The sequence below is a fragment of the Gossypium arboreum genome, chromosome 13 (assembly GCF_025698485.1).
Source record: "Gossypium arboreum isolate Shixiya-1 chromosome 13, ASM2569848v2, whole genome shotgun sequence".
Lineage (NCBI taxonomy): Eukaryota > Viridiplantae > Streptophyta > Magnoliopsida > Malvales > Malvaceae > Gossypium > Gossypium arboreum.
In genome coordinates this window covers 76,943,377-76,964,530 of record NC_069082.1, presented here as the reverse complement: position 1 = coordinate 76,964,530, position 21,154 = coordinate 76,943,377, and the positions used below count along the sequence as shown (strand labels likewise).

General features: G+C 34.1%; 1 non-coding gene across 1 annotated transcript; it reads right to left on the bottom strand.

Annotated features, from left to right (window-relative positions):
- Window positions 1–18,207: 18,207 nt before the first annotated feature.
- LOC128287440 (small nucleolar RNA R71) lies at window positions 18,208–18,314 on the bottom strand. The gene has a single exon (XR_008278140.1). It is a non-coding gene; the product is annotated as a small nucleolar RNA R71 (small nucleolar RNA).
- Window positions 18,315–21,154: the final 2,840 nt, after the last annotated feature.

Below are 21,154 nucleotides of genomic sequence, written 5' to 3'. Positions count from 1 at the left end.
TTACCCGATACATGATTTAGAATTGGTTGCTATTGTGTTCGCATTGAAAATTATGCGACACTATCTGTTTGATGAAAAGTGTCATATATTTACTGATCACAAAAGTTTAAAGTGTTTGATGTCACAAAAAGACTTGAACTTGAGACAACGTAGGTGGCTTGAATTATTGAAATATTATGATCTGGTTATTGATTATCATTCGAGAAAAGCCAATGTGGTTGTAGATGCTCTGAATAGAAAATCTTTAGTTACTTTGCTAGCAATGAACACCTGATTGTCGTTATCTGATAATGGTTCAATCGTAGCTGAGTTAAAAGTTAGACCGATGTTTCTGTAGCAGATTTCTAAAGCTCAGGAAAATGATGATAAATTTCGAGTTAAACAAGTACAATGTGGGTTGAATTTTGATTCAAAATTTCAGATTAGGTCTGATGGTTGGCTATTATTCAGAGGCAGAATATGTGTTCTGAAGAATTCAGAACTAGTACAGAAGATTTTAAATGAAGCTCATAATGGTACTATGTTTGTTCATCCAGGCAGTAACAAAATGTACCATGATTTGAAAAATATGTACTAGTGGCCAGGAATGGAATATGATATTTCTGAATTTGTATCTAAATGCTTGATATGTCAGCAAGTTAAAACCGAACATTAGGTACCTTCAAGATTATTATAGCCAGTTACAATACCGAAATGGAAATGGGAAATAATTACCATGGACTTTGTATCGAGACTACCCTTATCTCTAAAAAAGAAAGATGTCATTTGGGTAATCGTCGACCGATTAACAAAGTTTGCATAATTTATTCCGACATGTATGGATTTCTCCCTAGATAGATTGGTTGAATTATATGTTTTTGAGAATGTCTGATTACATGGAGTGCAAGAGGCTCTAGGTACACAGCTACATTTCAGTACTGCATTTCATCCTTAGACTGATGGTCAATTCGAACGTGTGATACAGATTCTAGAAGAAATGCTTCAGTGCTGTGTGCTAGAATTTGAAGGTAATTGGGAAAATATTTGCCTTTAGTTGAATTTGCATACAATAATAGCTATCAATCAAGTATTAAAATGGTACCGTACGAGGCTCTGTATGGTCGTAAACGTAGAACTCCATTGTACTGGACGAAACTCAGTGAGAAAAAGATACATGGAGTTGATTCAATCAGTTAGACTGAAGAAAAGCTGAAAGTGATTCGGGATAGTTTAAACGTAGCCTCTGATCGCCAAAAGTCTTATATTGATCTTAAATGAAATAAGATTGAATTTCAAGTCGGAGACAAAGTATTCTTAAAAGTATCGCCTTGGAAAAAAGTTCTTCGGTTTGGTTAAAAAAGGAAAATTGAGTCCACAGTTTATTGGACCATATAAGATTGTTGAATGAAACAGACCAGTTGCATACAGATTGGCATTACAACCAGAGCTTGACAGAATTCATAATGTTTTCCATGTGTCTATGTTGCAACGGTATCGGTTAGATCCTTTACATGTTATTTCTCCAACAGAAGTTGAAATTCAACCTGACATGACTTATAGTGAGGAACCGATCAAAATTTAAGCATGTAAGATGAAAGAGTTGAGAAATAAAAGGGTAGCTTTAGTGAAAGTTCTATGGAAATGACATCGATTACAAGAAGCTACTTGAGAACTAGAGAAAACAATGAGCAAGCAATACTCGAACCTCTTTACCGGTAAGATTTTCAAGGACAAAAATTCTTTAAGGGGGAAGAGTTGTAATAGGCTATTTTTAGTGAAATCGGAATAGTGGTTTCGAGACCACAAATTTGAGTCAGAAAGAAATTTTATTTTAATATTATTGCATGGTCTGCATTATAATAGGAATAACATATGAAAATTTCATTAAGAAAATTTTTACCAATTACATGCTTAATTATGGAAATGACCAAATTGCATAAAATGAAAAAGTTGAGTTCTAGTAGCTATAACTATCAAATAGCTATGGAATTCAAAATTTGAGGTCCTTATATGGAAATTAGACCATTTAATGGACTTAGTAGATATTTATGATGAATCATACATGGAAAATTAAAAAAAGGACTAAATTGGAATTTGAAATAAATAAAGATGATAATTGCCTAATCTCATCTTATTTCATCATCTTCTTCCCCAAAATTTCTATGGAAACCCTAGGAAAGAGAAAGAGAATCAAGCAAGCCTAATTGGGTAAGTAATCTTCTCCCTTTTTTAGTAACTTTCATATTTTCGAGCTCGGAATAACTTATTCTAGCTATTTTTGGGATCAATTTGAAAAGGTATCAAAGTATTAAAATTTTTCCATGGTTGAATATGCTGAAATTTTGAAATTTGTGGTATAAATTGAAAGGTTGTTGATAGATAAACAACTTTTGTAAAATGAATTTTCATGAAATTGTGATTTAAGGATTAAATTGTAAAGATGTAAAATTCGTGGAAAATATCTGATTTTTTTGAAATATATGGACTGTAAATGTTATATGTAAAAATAGGTTAGGCTTGGAATAAGGACTAAATTGCATGAATTTCATTTTCCAAGTCTAGGGACGAAATTGGAATTAATGAAAAGTATAGGGGCAAAATGGTACTTTTTCTTAAGATGTGAATTGGATTGATTTGAATGTGAAATGTAATAAATTGATGATTAAATTCATTTATATAGATCTAGAAAGACCAGGAAAAGAAAAGTTTTGGATTAGTATATTCTTATATACGAACAAGTATCCAGGTAAGTTCGTGTAACTAAATTGTGTATATTTATATGTTTAAATTGAATGTTATGTATGTGTATTGTATAATTGACATGTATGAAAATCAGTCACATATCCGATAATACTTGATAAGTATTAAGTCTCGATTGAATAAATGAAATTCGATGGATACATGATTCCCAAATTGGTTGTGGTCCTACATGTGTTGTGGACACACCATAGCTCGAAAGAGCATCCCGTTATTAGCCCTCTCGAGCTTCCCGTTATATGGTTCTTGCAAAATTCCCGTTACAACTCTCCAGAGTGTCCTGATAGGTTTTGATCCTACATTTGTTGTGGACACATCACAGATATTATGAGCATCCCGATTATAGGCTCTTCGTGAACTTCTTATTAAACCGGCTCTTTGTGAGCTTCCCGATAGTGCTCGCTTGAATTTCCCGATGTATGACTATCCAAAGCTCCCGTTATATGGCTCTTTGTGAGCTTCCTGATATGGTTCTTTATGAACTTCTTGATTACGACTCTTATGAGCTTCCTGATATACAGCCCGAATAAGCTTCCCATTACATGGCTCACATGAGTTTCCTATTATATGGCTCGAGAGAAGGCTTCCTGATTATGTGCTACTATGAGCACCCCGTATATGAATTGACGGATCATTGATATGTGCACCTTGTGTGTACTACCCGGGTATCCATCGATATTTCAATGATTCAACAAACAAAACTCATTATATTAGAAAATATAAGAATTAAATGAATTATATCTTGAATATCCCTGAAATACCTGGAAATGTTTGTATGATGAGCTCATCTCTAATTTCTTGATATTCATGTAAATTTTATGACTAACTAGTTTGATGAGAGCATGTGTCTAGGAAATTGGCCACAACGTTTTGGATGCATTTTTGTATATGTACTTTATTTAAATGAATACGATTTGTAATTTAAATTCTTGTTATACGAACTTACTAAGCATTAAATGCTTACTCTGTCATTTTCTCTGTTTATAGCACTCAGAAGCTCGTAAAGGTTAGAGCGGGTTGGAGGAAGATCACACTATCCTATAGTTCACTTTGGTATAATTAACAAAATATTTTGGTTGTAACCAGCCATTTGAAATTCATAGTGTTATGCATATTTTGATGTAATTATAAAAGACTTTAACATATTTAATGTGTGATGAAATGGTTATATGGTGGAGGGTATTTAAACCTATTAATGAATGATTTTGAATTAATATATTTGATAAAATTTGTCTATGAACATAAGTGTGAAATTTGTAAGTTTAAATACTTGAACATATTTGTTAGTATGACATGCATAAGATTGGTTTTGGTTTGGTTTTAATGTCTTGAATTGGCTAGTAAATGTATTCAAATGTTGTTGTAGGTTGATGATGAATTTGGGTGAGAAAAGTGACATTAAAAATGGCTTATTTTAGTCCACACAGGTAGACACACAGACGTGTGTCTCAGCCATGTCTGATACACGACCATGCATACAGGCGTGTGGTTTGGCCGTGTGTCCCCTGCATCTTAAAAATTGAGAAATAGAATGCTTAGAATTGGTTACACCGGCAAAGACATGGGCGTGTGTCTCAGCCATATAAAACACAAGGTCCAACCCACAGGCGTGTGTCTTGGCCATGTAAAACCTGTATTTAATTTTCAAAAATTAAACTGTCCACACGACCTAGCACACGAATGTGTGGCTGGCCATGTGACCCAAGTTAGAGAGTTACACGGGTAAGGACATGGGCTAGGACACAGCCGTGTGCCTCACATTGAATGCCCACACAGCCTAAGACATGGGTGCTCACATGGCCTACCCACATGGGCGTGTAACCCCTATTTTTAAGAAAAATTTTGAAATCTTGCTAAAAATTCTCTAAGTTTTTGATATAGTCCCAATTAGTTTCTAACGCATAAGTTAGGCCTTGAGGGTCCATTTAAGAGACAAATTGATTGAATTATGATTTGTTTTGGTTATGAATAGTAAATGACATGAATTAACTGTAATAGGTTAGGGTGTTACACCCTTGTTGCTGCTTTCTTTAAGGATGTCGAAACATCCATTTTATGCTTTGTTCTTTAGTTCCAATATGTAGTTTGTTTTCTCTGAAGCTCAACATATTGAGTGTACAAGGAATCTCCGATCAAACTCTTTGTCAGCTTCATGAATTACTCATGCTTTTCCATTGGAACTTTAGCCTTTCTGCATAGAGCTGTCACATGATGAGGAAAGAAGGCCCTAACTTTTTGGTTATGAATGCATCGCTTCATATCCCAATGGATCCATCTTTCGACACATATCAGTTTGTTTTTTGCAATATATCAAACAACAAAATACTCGAAATGTATTTACATTAGAGACATTTAATGTAGGAGTAATTCTATTACAAATTTGTTGCATCCGCATCTTAGCTACTGGGAACATTATTGCCTGATTAAAGTTAGTCGATAACTCAATATCCAAACTACGGTTTTGCCTCTTCCTTAAGTTAGATATTTTACAATGCCATCCATGTCTATGTTCCTAAATGTATTCAAATCAGTGTTATCTAGGAAATATTTTGCATAGTATGGGACATTGTAAAAATCACATATCTCACAAGGAGTAACTCGTACTTCCTTGCCTCTTATTGTAATGGTTTCCCATATTTCATCATACGGTCTCCTCAACTCTTGATCTTGAAAAGATATATAAAATTCTTGAACTACTAGAATTACTATGTTTTCTTTAGAAGTGACACAATAGCGCTCCCAACGATGGTATCAAACCAATTTCCAAATCTAATTACAGAAAACCATTGATGGTTCAAATCCTCGTTCTTGAATTAAAGTTTTCCCTTTTAATTTGAGAAAGTATTTCTCAGCATTTGGATTTTGAAATTTTTGAGGATTTGAAACCACCGAAGTCTCATGCATGTTGGCTTTTCTAGTTTTTCTAAGAGGCATATTTTCTATAATGTTCAATAGCAAAACTAAAAACAACAGGCAATATTTTGAAAGTAATGGAGCAATAAATTTTAAGTTTTGGAACTCTTAACCTTAACTTTGGTGTCTTTGTTGCTTTCCCTCAAATGGTGGTGATGAATTCCCTTATGAACTTTTGACTTTTGCACCTACACCAACTAGAATCCAATATAGGAAAAGAAGGTTTGTAATTTTAGGGATTTAATGGAGAAAGGGATTTTTGAAGTTTATGAAGTTTGAAAGGGTTTTAAGAGATTTAGTGTAACACCCTTTACCCGTATTCAACACCGAAATAGGGTTACGGAGCATTACTGAATTTATAACACATATAGCCATATTTTTCTCAAACCATTCATACAATTCTCATTCAATCTCCATCAATTTGTCCCTTATAATAGCCTACAAGGCCTTAAACATGCTCTAGGAGCAGTTCAAGACTAAACCGATAACTTTTTAAACATTTAAAACACATAGAAAATTTTTCTTAAAACAGAGGACACACGCCTGTGTGGGCAAGCTGTGTGTCTCACACGGCCATTAGACACGCCCGTGTCACTGGCCATGTGAAAATAGGGGGTACATACTAACTTGGGTCACACGGCCAACCACATGCCTGTGTGCCCAACAAAGTGGCCACACACGCCTGTATGCCAGGCCGTGTGCTAGGCCTTGCCAAACCTATAGGGTATACTGACTTATGCAACACAACCAAGTCACACCCCCGTGTGCTAGGTCATGTGCCAAATAGGGGGTATACTGACTTGTACCACACAGCCAGTCACACGCCCGTGTGTGAGACTGTGTGGGGCATACTGAATTCATTTTAATTACAACACCAGGGGACACATGGCCATATAGCATGACCGTGTGTCACACGCGGCCGAGACACACACCCGTTTCTCTGTCCATGTGGACAAAAGTAGGCTATTTGCAAAGCCATTTTGCCACCCTATATTTACATACCTACATAAGCATAAATTGCAACATTTTATAACTAATTAGGCAGCCAAACCACAACATTTCATACACATTTTATACCAATTCGACATTGTATTCAAATACCCAATTAATATCATGCATTTTCCATTCATATACCTACTACATACCAAGACAACATTTGCATACTTCCATTCCATCTACTACTTGCCAAAACATACTACATTCGAATACTTATACACAACCAAAACATTATACCAAGTGAAGCCAAATCACATGTAACACCCCTAACACGTATCCGTCACCAAACTAGGGTTAAAAAGCATTACCAGACTATCAGAACATTTCGCATACATTTCAAAAACATCATAGCATCATAGTCAAACATTAACATAAAGTCTGTTTCTTAGGTGAACAAGACCTTAAACATGCTTTAAAAAGAGGTCGGGACAAAACAAGCAGAAATATAGTTTGTCAAAACTTAAACATTTTTCTATGTCATAAAGGTCACATGCTCGTGTGTACAGGCCGTGTGCCTCACACAGCATTAAACACGCTCGTATGTCTAAGCCATGGCAAAACAGGGTATACATACTGAATTATCCACACACAGCCACAAGCACGCCCGTGTGTCAGGTCGTGTGAAAAATTTGGAGGCTACTGACTTGAATCACACGGCCGACCACATGCCCATGTACCAGCCCGTGTGCTACACACGACCAATAGACATGCCCGTGTGTCTAGGCCGTGTGAAAACTATAGGTTATACTGACTTTCAATCGTAGGGTACCCCAAGGGACACATGGCCATGTAACATAGCCGTGTGTCGCACACGGCTGAGACACACACCCGTGTCTCTGTCCGTGTGGACAAAAATAGGCTATTTGCAAAGCCAAATTGCCACCTATTTTGGGCCATCCCTACAAGCATCAAAACCAAAACATTTTATACCAAATTTTCAACCAATTCACAACCAAAATATAAACCATTCATGCCATACCATTATCAACAAATTTCATCCTCAATATACAAACCAAAACATATCAAATCCTAAGCCAAAGTCATACCAAAGATGAGTTTCATAACATTAATTCATTTTATTCAATCTCATGCCATAAACTTAGCCATTTCCTCAAATAAGCACATACCACAACTTACCAAATTGACCAATTCACTTGGCCATTCATGAACATATCATATTGACCATAATGCATCACATAGTTTATAGCCATAATTCATTCTCATACACAACCAAATCCAAGCCATATCACATGGCTAGATATACACAATACAAAACATATTCAAAGTTCTCTAGCCTATACATGCCATACTTATATATATATTCATTTTCAAAAAGGTACCAAAACTAAGTTTGATAGTGTGGTGATGATCCTCGACGATCCTCGAGCTTCCAGTAGCTTCAATAATCCATAAAACAGTTGAAACACACACACAAAGTAAGCTTTCAAAAGCTTAGTAAGCCATATACAAATAAACACATTACGTAACACATTTCTAAACCATTTCATTCATGTAGCTCATGGCAGAATATAGCCACATATCTATAATTCTTATATAGCTCAATTATTCATAATTCAACTACATATGCACAACTCATTCTCAAATAACTCTTACATATTTCATATGTCCACATATATACATATGCTTACCTTTAATTCTCAATCTTAATATACATTTCAAACGTACCTGATTTGGATGTAAGTTCACATAGTCATTCATTTTCTTGGAATGCCCATTCAACCGTTCGGAATCAAATAGGATATGCAGATAGCTCGGAAAGCTCGTACAATGGCAATGTCCCAGACGTGGTCTTACATGTAATCAAATATCCATGCCACTGTCCCAAACAGGGTCTTACACGATATCAAATACGATGTCGATGTCCCAGACATGGTTTTACATGTAAATCTCAAATCATTGCCAACGTCCCAAACGTGGATTTACATGAAATCACATATCGAAAATCCTATGTCATTACATATGTATCCTAGCTATTCCTATGGTTCGTACAGGACTTTTTTGGACGTCGTCACATTGTTGGAACTTTCTCGGATTTCATATATTCAACTCTCATATTCATTCACCACAATTTAAATATCATATAAGCAATAATAATTCAATTTAACACATTTATTTGTATATCGACTTACCTCGTACGGATTCAAACGAACGAAATTGACTACTCGACGACCTTCTACTTTCCTCGGTCTAATTCTGTTTTCTTTAGTTCTTGATCTAAACACATTCAAATTTGACTTATTCAATCTCACATTCATTCAAATCAATCCATATACACATATTTAGGGCATTTTACAAATTAGCCATCATATTTTCACATTTTAACACTTTAGTACCTAATTCATAAAATCACAAAATACACAAAATTTCTTTGCACAAATGCTTGGCTGAATATTCCTTTAGTCCAACTAAGCCCATATATTTCATTTATTTCACATTTCAATCCCTCAAAAATTCATTTTCACAATTTAGCCCAAATTACTCAATATCATTAAAAATTCAAATACGAAACATGTTAACCCATCACATATCTTTCATTTTCCATTAACTAACATTTCAAAAATCACAAAATAAACAATGGCATAACTCAAAATCATCATCAAAATCAAAAATTGAAACATGGGCTTGATATATTTCTAAGCAACAATAACAAAACGTAGAAATTATCAAAAACCAAATCAAAAACACATACCTAATTGATGCTTGAACTAGCCGAACCCTAACTATCTCGTTTTTTTTCTTTCTTTTTCTTTGATTTTCAGCAAGGATGAATGAAAAATTGCCTAATTTCATGCTTTTTCTTTTTACTTTAATTAATAATTATTAACTAAATACCAATTTTGCCCTTAATGAAAACATCATCAAAACATTAACATTAGGCCATTTATGTCCATTAACCTTTTCAATGGGTTAAAAACAACATAAGGACCTTTGATTTAGAAAGCCATGGCAAATAGACATCTTTACAATATAGAAAGCCACTTTTACATATTATGCGATTAGGTCCTTTTTATCAAATTAAACACACAAACGATCAAATATTCATACGAAATTTTCACAAATATCAATTCACATATAATAAGCACGAAAAATAATATTAAAATATTTTTCTAACTCGAATTTGTGGTCTGAAACCACTATTCCAACTAGGGTCTAAACCGGGTAGTTACATCACATGCCTTTAACTTATACAACAACATGTACCAAAATCACTATCTCTAATAACCATAACTATGATCTTTATATCTAGCCTATATATGCCATATGTACAAATATCCATGAGTTCAAAGGTACCATTCAACAACTAGATAGTGTGAAGTGTAACTCTGACTTATCAAAATTGAGCGAGCTACTGAACCTCTATAAAATATGTAAAAGAAACATAGTAAGCTTTATAGCTTAGTAAGCCCGTATAATTCAGAATTTAACTTACCATTTATACATAACCAAACAATTAAACAAAGTATATCAAATTCACTTGCCAAATGCCTATACACAAGCATTCATCAACAAGTTAGTCACATAAGTACATGTAATCATCCATTATCTCCATTTAATGCTCAATACATTGTATCATATCAAATTCACATATATCATGTACATCATTTGTAACATTTCACTCTCAATCATATAAACAATAAATTAATTTGATAACAGAAGCTCATCTATTTAAACAGTACTTCATCCATATAACAGTAATTCATCCGTGTAACATATAGCTTTTTCACATAACTAATAACAGAATTTATGGTCGTTGAACCTATTAGAATATCGAAGGATACTCAGGAGATATACATTACATATAAATCAGTAATTCGTCAATTCATTATCATTTTCGCTCTTTCGAGCCATGACCAGTAAGCTCCTCCTGAGCTGATGGACAGTAAGCTCTATTGAGCTAAAACGGTAAGCTTTTACAAGCTGAAAATAGTAAGCTCTTACGAGCTGATATATCGGTAAGCTCATACGAGCTACAGTAAGTCCGTAACACTTGCAAGATCTCAACCTAAACGGTAACCCTAGTGACATATCACTCGTATCCTACGAATTCCTACAGTTCAAACGGGGCTCGATAACCATCAGACTATATCAATAAGGCATTCGAATTTCAAGTAGATCATTTATTCAATTACATACATTCATTTCAAATAATTACAAGTATTTAAGAGTTCGATTCTAATTATACAAACTTACCTCGAGTTGCTCAGATGGAAATTATCAACTATTCTCCACTTTTCCTTTTCCCCAATCTAATCCCATTCTTGACTTATCTTGATCTATATAATATCAAAATCAGCTTATTTAATCAACTATTTATTCAATTTAGTCCAAAATACACATTAGGGCTATTTTACACATTTTCCCCTAAACTTTCACACTTTTACAAATTAGTCCCTATCACATAAAATTGCAAATTCATGCAATTAATCACAAATCCATGCTTAGCTAAATTTTAATGGAGTCCCTAACAGCCCATATCTTTTATTTATGCACAATTTTACACACATAATTTTACATTTTCACAATTTAATCCCTTTTTGACATTTTTGTCAAAAATCACTTTACAAAACTAGTAAATCTATCAATAAACCTTCATAATCTATCATGAATATCAATTTACTCAAACTTCAACAGTGGCAACATGCTAAATCTTTAACAGTTTTGAAATTGAAGGTATGGGTTAGCTAGACTACGAAGCAATGATCTCAAAAACACAGAAATCATAAAAAACAGAGCAAAATTACACTTCCAAGCATGAGATTATGTTGGTCGAACCTTAACAACTCCCATGGCTTCTTTCTCCTTTTATTTTAGGTGAAGATGAAGTAAAAATGATGATATGCATGTTTTGTTTCATTAAATTAATCTTTAATAATTAATTTACTATATTATCCCTAAAATAAAACCATTAAAACATGCATAAATAATACCCATAAATATCCGTTCACACTTCAAATGGTTTAATTACCATTTAAGGACCTCCACTTTAAAAACCATAGCTAATAAACACCTTTAGCTTATAGAAATAAACTTTTATTCTTTACACGATTTAGTCCTTTTTATCAAATTGACCATTTAAACAATAAAATTTCTTTACAAAACTTTCACATAATTAGTCTATCATGTTTTAGACCTTATTAAAATAATAAAATAAATATTTTGACTTCAAATTTATGGTCCCGAAACCACTGTTTCGATTTGACTAAAAATAGGATGTTACATTTAGTGTGTTAAAATAGTTAAGATAGTAGATTAAGATGTTTTTAAGCTTTAATGGAAGGGTTTTGAGGTAAAAAATTGGGTAAAAATATGGTTTAAGCAGTCAGGTTACGCAACAGAGTTGGGTCAACCCTGTAGAAAGTTACAGCGATGTCACGACTGAAAGGTTCCATGTTGTGACATCCATGGCAGTTTGTCATTATCGCAACATCGGCGTTTGATGTCACGACACACTTTGAAATTTTGAAAACCTGGGTGGTGTACTGTCCTCTATGTTGCGACATGGAGATGCTGTGTCGCGACATCAAAATGGCTTTCTTGAGTTTATCGATTATGGATGTGGTGTTATGACACAGTGGCTTTGTGTTGCAACACCAACTCAATTTTGAGCCAAATCTCCGCTCCCAAAGGGTTTCAGTTCCGTTAATATAAAATTAAAGTCTAAACTAAGCAATTGGTTAATTATACAATAATATACATCAAATTAAAATTTAATTAGAACTTATTAAGTTTTAGTTCCATGTTCATCCGTTAATTCAAGTAATATGGACGAGGATGGTTTCCTTGGATTGTTTCTATCTATATTTGTCCAGCATTCGTTGTGCCACTCCACTTTCTTCTGCTTGTCCTGCTTTTTAATTACGTGCTTTCATCTTGCATTTATCATAGCAAATACCTTTCTCAAATGAAGCACTTATCTAGTGTTATCAAAATTTTGCAACTCAATAATCCCTTAAACCTCTTATATATTTTGGAGTTTAGACCTGTAGACCTTTAGGATTAAAATCCACTTGCTTGTCTCACTATCCCATGCAATATTGGTTTACTCGTCAAACACCACCAGACTCATACTGGCAAATACGTAAATACATTGAAGAAAATATCCCTTCCATTACATCTGTTGCATTAAAAATGGTTATACAAATTCCTCTTACCATGAAAATTTGACAGATTTCCCTTAATGAAATACTTACTCGCATTTCAAACGTTTCTACTGGTTTTTCTTATCTTCAAAATTTTGTACATTCTCTTATTATCCTGTTTACATACGTTCTCAGATGCGCCATAATCATCTTGTTATTCTACTTGGCACACAAGTCATACAATGATTTCCCTTTTTGTGTACTGATGGCTTTCTGGTTTACCGCAATGGCAGACTTCATACGTTGCCATAACCTAACTACGGACTTACACTGAATGATGCCATGTTTACTGTCATAGAGGACTTCATATGTTGTCATAACCCATCTATGGTCTTACACAATATGATATGTTTATTATCCTGGTGGACTTCAAACGTTGTCATAGCCAAACTTTGGTTTTACACAATATGATGTCATGTTTATTCTCCTGGCAAACTTCATTTGTTGCCGAAGCTCAAGTATGGTCTTACACAACATGATTTCATGTTTTCCCACAGACCTTTGGTTCTGAAGAATCGGTAAACCTCTTCTAAGGTGTTACCCCAAAGGACCAGTCAATAACTATTGTCACGGTGTTGCTCCATAGAGTCTATACGCCATCATCACAGTGTCACTCTAGCGAGCTGGTAGATACTATTCCACGATACTGCCAAACTCCTTTGAATCCCATAACAATCTACCATTCCTCTAATTTTTCAATTATTCCTATCTTCATCTACCCCGTTAAGGTAAATTCATTTGTACTCAACAAATAATATAATCATGCATTTCACGTAAATCAAATTACTTAATACATAACATACAATACACCACTTATATAAACATCATGACATAACCATTTGATACTAAAAAATCATACTTACAATTGTTCACATACTCGTACAGGGTTATGCATTCACCATTATCATACACAACAATAGATTTAAAAAACTTAGAACAAAACTAACATAAATCATTCAAGTAGCACATTTTCATCAATTAGAAAAAGGTAACGTACAGAAACTCACCTAAACTCATTCATCCTTGTCAGGTTAGCTTTTTCAAATGCCAACACCTTCATCGTCCTAAGATTTAAGCACAACCATATATAGGCTAAATCGAAAGCATTCAAACTTTAAACCTAGAACCCATTATACAGAAACTTATTAGAAAATCTTTACTTTCACTTTCCCTCTAATCCACGAGTACAAAAAGAAAAAAAGTTTATCGGCTTCTCAAACTCCCTATTTCCAGACTTCAAATCTCACGTCTATTGTGATAGAAAAATCTTGGTTTGAAAATAGATTTCTTGCACAACAAAAATTAAAATTTTAAAAATCGACCTAGTTTGTGATACTTATAGCAATAAACATTAACCAAATTCATACTTGTGTGTTCAGCTTAGCGGACCTTTGCTGTTTCTAACTTACAACCAAATGATCTTCTTCACTATTCTCGTACCACGAAGTGCCTCGAGTGTGGGCTTGAACCAATTGAATTGAAACACAGAATTAGGAAAAGTTTTCTCTCCTTTTGGGTGGAAACAAAAATTCTCTCTTCTTAATAGAAATCGATAGCTGGAAAAATATATGCGATAGTTGAAAACAAATTCTCTCTACTTTTTGGTAGAATAATAGCCTCTCAAATAAATGTGTTAATAGCTCTACCAGTGTCATCTATTTATCAGAAGATGAGGTAGAACCCTTGGTGAGTTGTAGTGGTTTATTTCAAATAGAAAAACAACATTCTAGTTATAATAGAATTAGGGTGGATGACACATCCTAGTATTCCTACTAGGGTTGTCGCCCCTTTCATGTCCATGAAGGGTTTTTTCGTTTTCTCTCACATCAAGTCCAATTACGAGTAGTTCTTGGGCCTTTTTGACCCAATACTCTGTAGTGTGATCCAACCTAATTCAATTTTTCTATTTCCCAAAAAACTATAATATTTATAGATAAAACAATTTTCCCACCTTTATTTACCCCCAACAAAATTTTGACGATTTTGCCCCTAGTAAAATTTTGAGAAAATATGTTCAATATGTCACAACTTAATATGTTCATTATAACCAAATGATTTGTTTTCATTTTCGGGCTTCAAAATAGTCCAAAAACAAAAACTCATTCTTCTAAGCATTTTTTAATTAATCCATATAGGATTACAAATGGATAATTTCCATTTCCATTTTCATTTCCATTTCCATTTTTGGAAACCTATATTAATTTCAAATGATTCCATTTCTCCATTTCAGAGAAAACCATAATTATTCATGAATGTTTCTCATTTCTCTTTTCCTATTTACTAATTTTATTTCTATTTAAACACGCAATTCATTTATGGTTTTAACGAGTTAGTACATGGACTGTTGAACATATGTAATTAAGGCTCAAATGGTTTATAATTAAGTTCTAAACTTTTTCCTATTAATTATAAACTCATTTAGCACAAAGTCATTCCACTATAGTATCGAGACTGAGCTCTCCCTAATGACAAACCATTACAAAAGTAATTGCTTGGTGCTTGTCCAATGACCTTGTCATAAGTGCATTACCCTCATAACATATCCTTGATCTCTTTGAGATAATATCCATTCTCCCAATATAATCCCATTTTATCTCATGATAGCCACGTCTTCCTTCATAAAAAGTCAATCACTATCAAATAGTGATCAAGTCATCCATCACAAAGACGAATAACTTATGGCCACGTTTCTTTTCATCAACCATGTAATGCCTATAAAAGGATATCATTTACCCATGTGTCTGGCCATGAATTCCACTATTGTGAATAATGCTACATACTAAAGAAGCCGTACACCTAATGCAACAGTTTTCAATTCCTTATGTGAACTCAGACTTTTACTTACATCAAAGTGTACGAGTCACACATATATAATCTGTCATCCACTCAGGATTTAGGTATGCCACACCATAAACGTCACAACTAAACAAATCCATAAATGGATTCAAAATCTATTCTGCTTGGGTCCAGTCCAATGTACCATCAGTCTAATCTATCACATTTATGTCTCTATCTTTGGGGAATCATCCGTTTCAATGCACAAAACAAGGCATCTCCCCAATTGGACTTTATAGATGACATATTAGTCTTTCAATCGGTTTTTTCATTTCCAATTAGACTAAGGACATGTTTAGGTTTATCTACTAATATAAGTTGTCTTTCTATATTATGATCTAGCCACGTAATACCGCTTAATAGTAGTTAAACATTAGACAACCAATGAGCAACATTTGCTTCCATTTTGCTTTGCGTACAAAAACCATGTGAGGACAATATACAAAGTATTAACGTAATTAATGAATAGTTTTATTACTAATCTGTTTGGAAAAATTACAAGTGTACATCAACGAAAATGCTACACTTAAGGCACCAGATCCAATAGTCCATGCAGAGCTCTCCTAAGTTTTCATTTGCTTCGAAACAATTAAAGAAGATGACATAAATGAGAAGGAAATCTGTAAACAAAATTGAGAAGAACTCCTTTAGAAAAAATTCCCCTCCTACACCTATATATATATATATATCCTCTGTACACGGCATCAAGGACCCCATTCTAAACCATTTGCTGCTAATCATTACATTCCCCACTGAGGAATTAGTCAGTTCCAACTCAATTGAACCAAAATTACATCTCAACTAATTACTAATTGATAGCTCTTGAAAATAGTTATAATTCATACTTTTAAATTTAATCAATTGGTTCTACTTAAGTAAAATTAGCTTCATTTTACGTAATTGCATGACCATTTCTAGTCGATCGAATAGTGCATCTAAGAACTTGAGATGGTGAGTACTTTATTGTATCTTCACTTTTAATTACTTGTGGAAAGGTCTTGTTATGGTTCAATGGTAGGTTTAAGGGAGAAGGATAGCAGAGGATGGAGGTTTGTTGAGGCATTATGAGAGGTTTCCATGGCATTGTTGGTGAAGAAAATGACAAACACCCCATCGACAATGAGAGCACTCAGCATTTGGTCCCCCACATACACGTGTAATGGAGAATATTCACCTCAAAATTAGGGAAAAGCAATCATTGGCTAACAGCTTTTACCCTAGAAGACAACCCAAGTACAAAAGGCAATAAAAAGGGGAGAAAGAAATACAATAATTTTTCTAAGCTTGGACAAAGATCTCATTGTAGCAAGAAGGACAAGTTGAGCTGACTGTGAACTTTGGTAAAGACTAGGAACAAGACTCTAACTTGGGGGGATTGGAGTTTTGAAACCTAGATTTCTTCCTCTATATTTTGTTTTAATTCTTTTATTGTAAACTGATATTTTAGGATATTGATGATACGGAAACAACTTGAATTTGTGTAGCCTAGCCACAAGCTAATTTAGTACGATTGCAGTTTGCTTTGGATGATATTCTAACTTCAATTAATGTTTATGGATTAATATGGTTCATATTACTGCTTTACCCAATGGTTGTTTTTGTTTAAATGCTTAAGAGAGCGTTGATGAACGCTCAATACGTCTTAAGGTAGCTTGACACTGACAGGATTAGGTTACCTGGACCGAAATCGGGAAATATAAGTAAAAGTTGAGTGAAATACTCGTGTAAAATCTAGACACAGAGCCTTACCTTATATGACTTAAAAGGTTGAGCTTTAGTTGTAGCTGCTCATCCCGAGCGTATAGACATATAGTGCTTTAGGGGTGAGTAACCCTAAGTCTTGCTTTTGATAAAGGTAAACCAAATTAGTACCCAATCGAACAGTAATTTTTTTGTGCCGTTGTTGGGGATTAGCGATTGGTAAATTTAGTTTTTGCTATTGCAATTTTTATAGTTTTAGTTGCTAATTTGTTTGTTTCATGATCTCAACATGTCTATTACAAGCTATATGCGTTGAGGCATTCCTACTAAAGGACTCTATCCCTTAGATCTAGAAATTAAAAGGACCTTGCTAAGAAGGAGTAAAGAACATAGAGCAATAAATAAAGACTATGACAATCCACCTATTATAAATGAGCAATTTAATCCAGGAGCTCTGAATGTTAATCATCCTGTTGCTCAGATGTTTAATGATAGAGATAGGCTAATTCGAGAGTATGTAGTGCCTATCTTAGACAACCTGAATCCTGGAATAGTTAGGCCACAAATTCAAGCTCCTCATTTTGAACTGAAACATGTAATGTTTCAAGTGCTTCAATAAATTGGCTAGTTTGGTGGTTTGCGAACTGACAATCCCAGATTGCACTTAAGACTTTTTTTAGAGGTCTGCAATTCTTTTAAGCAACAAGATGTCCTTGAAGATGCCTTAAAACTTAAACTATTTCCCTATTCTTTAAGAGATAGTGTTAGAACATGGTTCGATGCCTTACCATCTGTAATAGTAGAATCATGGAATGATCTACGTCAAAGATTTCTACTACGATATAACCCAACCAATATGAATGTCAAACTAAGAAATGACATAACATCCTTAAAGCAACTAGAGGATGAAATACTATATAAAGCATGGGAAAGGTTCAAAGATTTTCTTAGGAAATGTCCTATGCATGGATTTCAGCATTGGACCCAAATGGAGATTTTCTACAATGGTTTGAATGCACATACACGAATGGTGGTTGATGCTTCAAGTAATGGAACTTCATTAGGTAAGTCCTATAATGAAGCCTACAAGATTTTGGAAAAAAATCGCCAATAATGATTATCAATACCCCACAACAAGAGCTAGAATTGGTAAGAGAGTGGTTGGATCATTCAAACCTAATGATATTACCTCATTTACTACTTAGGTATCTTCAGAGCCAACATGATAAAGATAATGCAAAATCCTAGTGAGATTAAAAAGCTAAAAGCAGCTAGGTTATCTCATTGTTATTGTGGTGAGGACCACGTATTTGAAGTGTGTCCCTCGAACCCAGCATCTATCTACTATATGGGAAACTTTAATAGGAACAACAATCCTTATTCCAACACGTATAACCTTAGTTGGAAACAATACCCAAATTTTGGGTAGAACAATCAAGGAGCTAGAAATTCCAACACAGCTATTAGACCCAATGCCATGAATGTTCCACTTGGTTTCAACTAGTCTATACTACCTCAACAACGAGTTCAAAAAGGATAGACATCAGATTCTTCCTCATTTATTGAGTCTCTACTGAAGGAGTATATGGCTAAGTGTAACAGCCCGATTTTGGGCCTAGTTAGAATAGTGGTTTCAAGACTACGAATCCGACGTAGAAAAAAATTTGTTTTTATTACATTTTCGTGGTCTACAATTTTAAGAAATGATTTAGTGAAAATTTCATTCGAAAATTTTGACGTTCGAGCACTCAATTTAGTAAAAAGGACTAAATTGTAATGAGTGAAAAAGTTGAGTTCTACATTCTAGAGTCGTCTGATTGTTATGAAATTTTAAATTGAAGGTCCTTAGATGGTAATTAGACTATTTTACTTTATGTTGGACAAAAATAGACATGAGGTAAGAGAATTTTAGTGTTTTGAGAAAAAGGTATTTTGGTCATTTAGAAATTAAATGAATTAAAAACCAAAAATCAAGCCAAAATTTAGTCTATCTTCTTCATGCTTGGTCGAAATTTGCAAGGGAGACATAGCTAGGATTTTCCCACTTTTCAAGCTCGATTGTAAGTCCGTTCCAGCCCCGTTTTTAATGATTTTTATGTTTTTGAAATCCTTATAACCTAATCTATCTATTTCTACCATTAATTTGAGAGATGATTGAAGTATAGGGTTTGAACCATGTTAGATATTTGTGTATTTTGATGTCTAATGGTAGATTATGCAAGTTTAATGTTAGATAAACAACTTTTGGTAGGTGATTTTTGATGAAAATGTCAAAAGGACGTATTTGTAAAAAGATTTCAAAATGTGTATAAAACTGTGATTAAATGGAAAATGTGAGCTGTTATAAGCATAAAAGAGGTTCGGTTAGGTTTGGGATTGAATAGATTTCATTTTACGAGCCTAGGGACTAAAATATAAATATGTCAAAGTTTAGGGGCAAAAATGTAATTTTTCCATAATGTAAGATTTGGACTGAATTGAGTAATGTGATTAATAAATGAGTTAAATTTGCTATTATAGATCAAGAGAAATGAGGTTCAAACCTAGATTAGGGGAAGAACAAAGTATTTGACGATTAGGTCCATTTCTTACTTCTTTTGTACCGAGGTATGTTCTTATGTAAATAATGCATTGTTTTAATTATGTTTTGTATGCTTTACTTTTGTATGAATTATGATTGACCATTGAGTGTGTTTGAAATAGTTATGACAAACTTGAAATCCCGATTGAACCTTAGGAATAGATAGGATACAAATATCATGACATTAGGGTTACCGAGACTATGTGTAAGACCATATCTGGGATATGGCATCATTATGAGATTTCGTGTAAGACCATATCTGGGATATGGAAACGATATGAGATTTCGTGTAAGACTATAGCTGGGCTATTGGCATCGAAACGAGATCCCATATAAGACCATATCTGGGATATGGCATTGGTGTGGTACTATGTGTGCGCGATACCTGAGTATCCTTTAGTATTCCAAGTGGTTCAACGGGAAATGAAACAAAAATGTCAAAGTTATGAAAGACTATGGTAAGTTGTAAATTGGTACATGTATATACATGAAACTCATGCTTGATGAGCTTGATATGTGATGAATCCCTCGGTAAGGTTGTGATTGAGTAATGAACTTGATATGTCACACTATCAACTTAACATTTTGGGTACCAATGATTTCAATATTTTGAGTTATGGCACGTATAAAGACTTGGTTATTTTGTTATGTGTCATAATTGATTTGGCCTAATGTGTTTGCCTATATTGGTTGATAATTTATTTTGTAAATGGCCATATGGTATTGGCTAATATTGGTTTGAGTATACATACATATGATGATGTTTCCATGGATGTGGAAGTATGCATTATTAAAGTTGATAAGTGTGTGATGTTGTATGTGTGAAACGACAACATGCAAATGATGTGTGGATATCTTGATTTTGGCTGAATTGGCTGAATGTATGTACAAGGAATGGTGTTATGTTTTGATGTGTAGGTTTTTGCATGGAAGGGTGACAATATGGCTTGGAAAATAGCCTTATTTTTGTCCACACGTGTAGACACTAGGTATGTGTCTAGGCCGTGTGTGACACACGGCTTGCCCCATGGATATGTGTCCTAGCTGTGTGTCCCGTGCACCTTAATTGTTGCAAAATAGAATGTTCAGTATTGAGCACACAGGCAGAGACACGGACATGTGTCTCAGTCGTGTGGATGGCACGGCCTCAGGCACAGGCGTGTTCCCTGGGCGTGTGAAGTCTACACCTATTTTACGAAAAATTATGAAAATTAAATTGACCACACGGCCT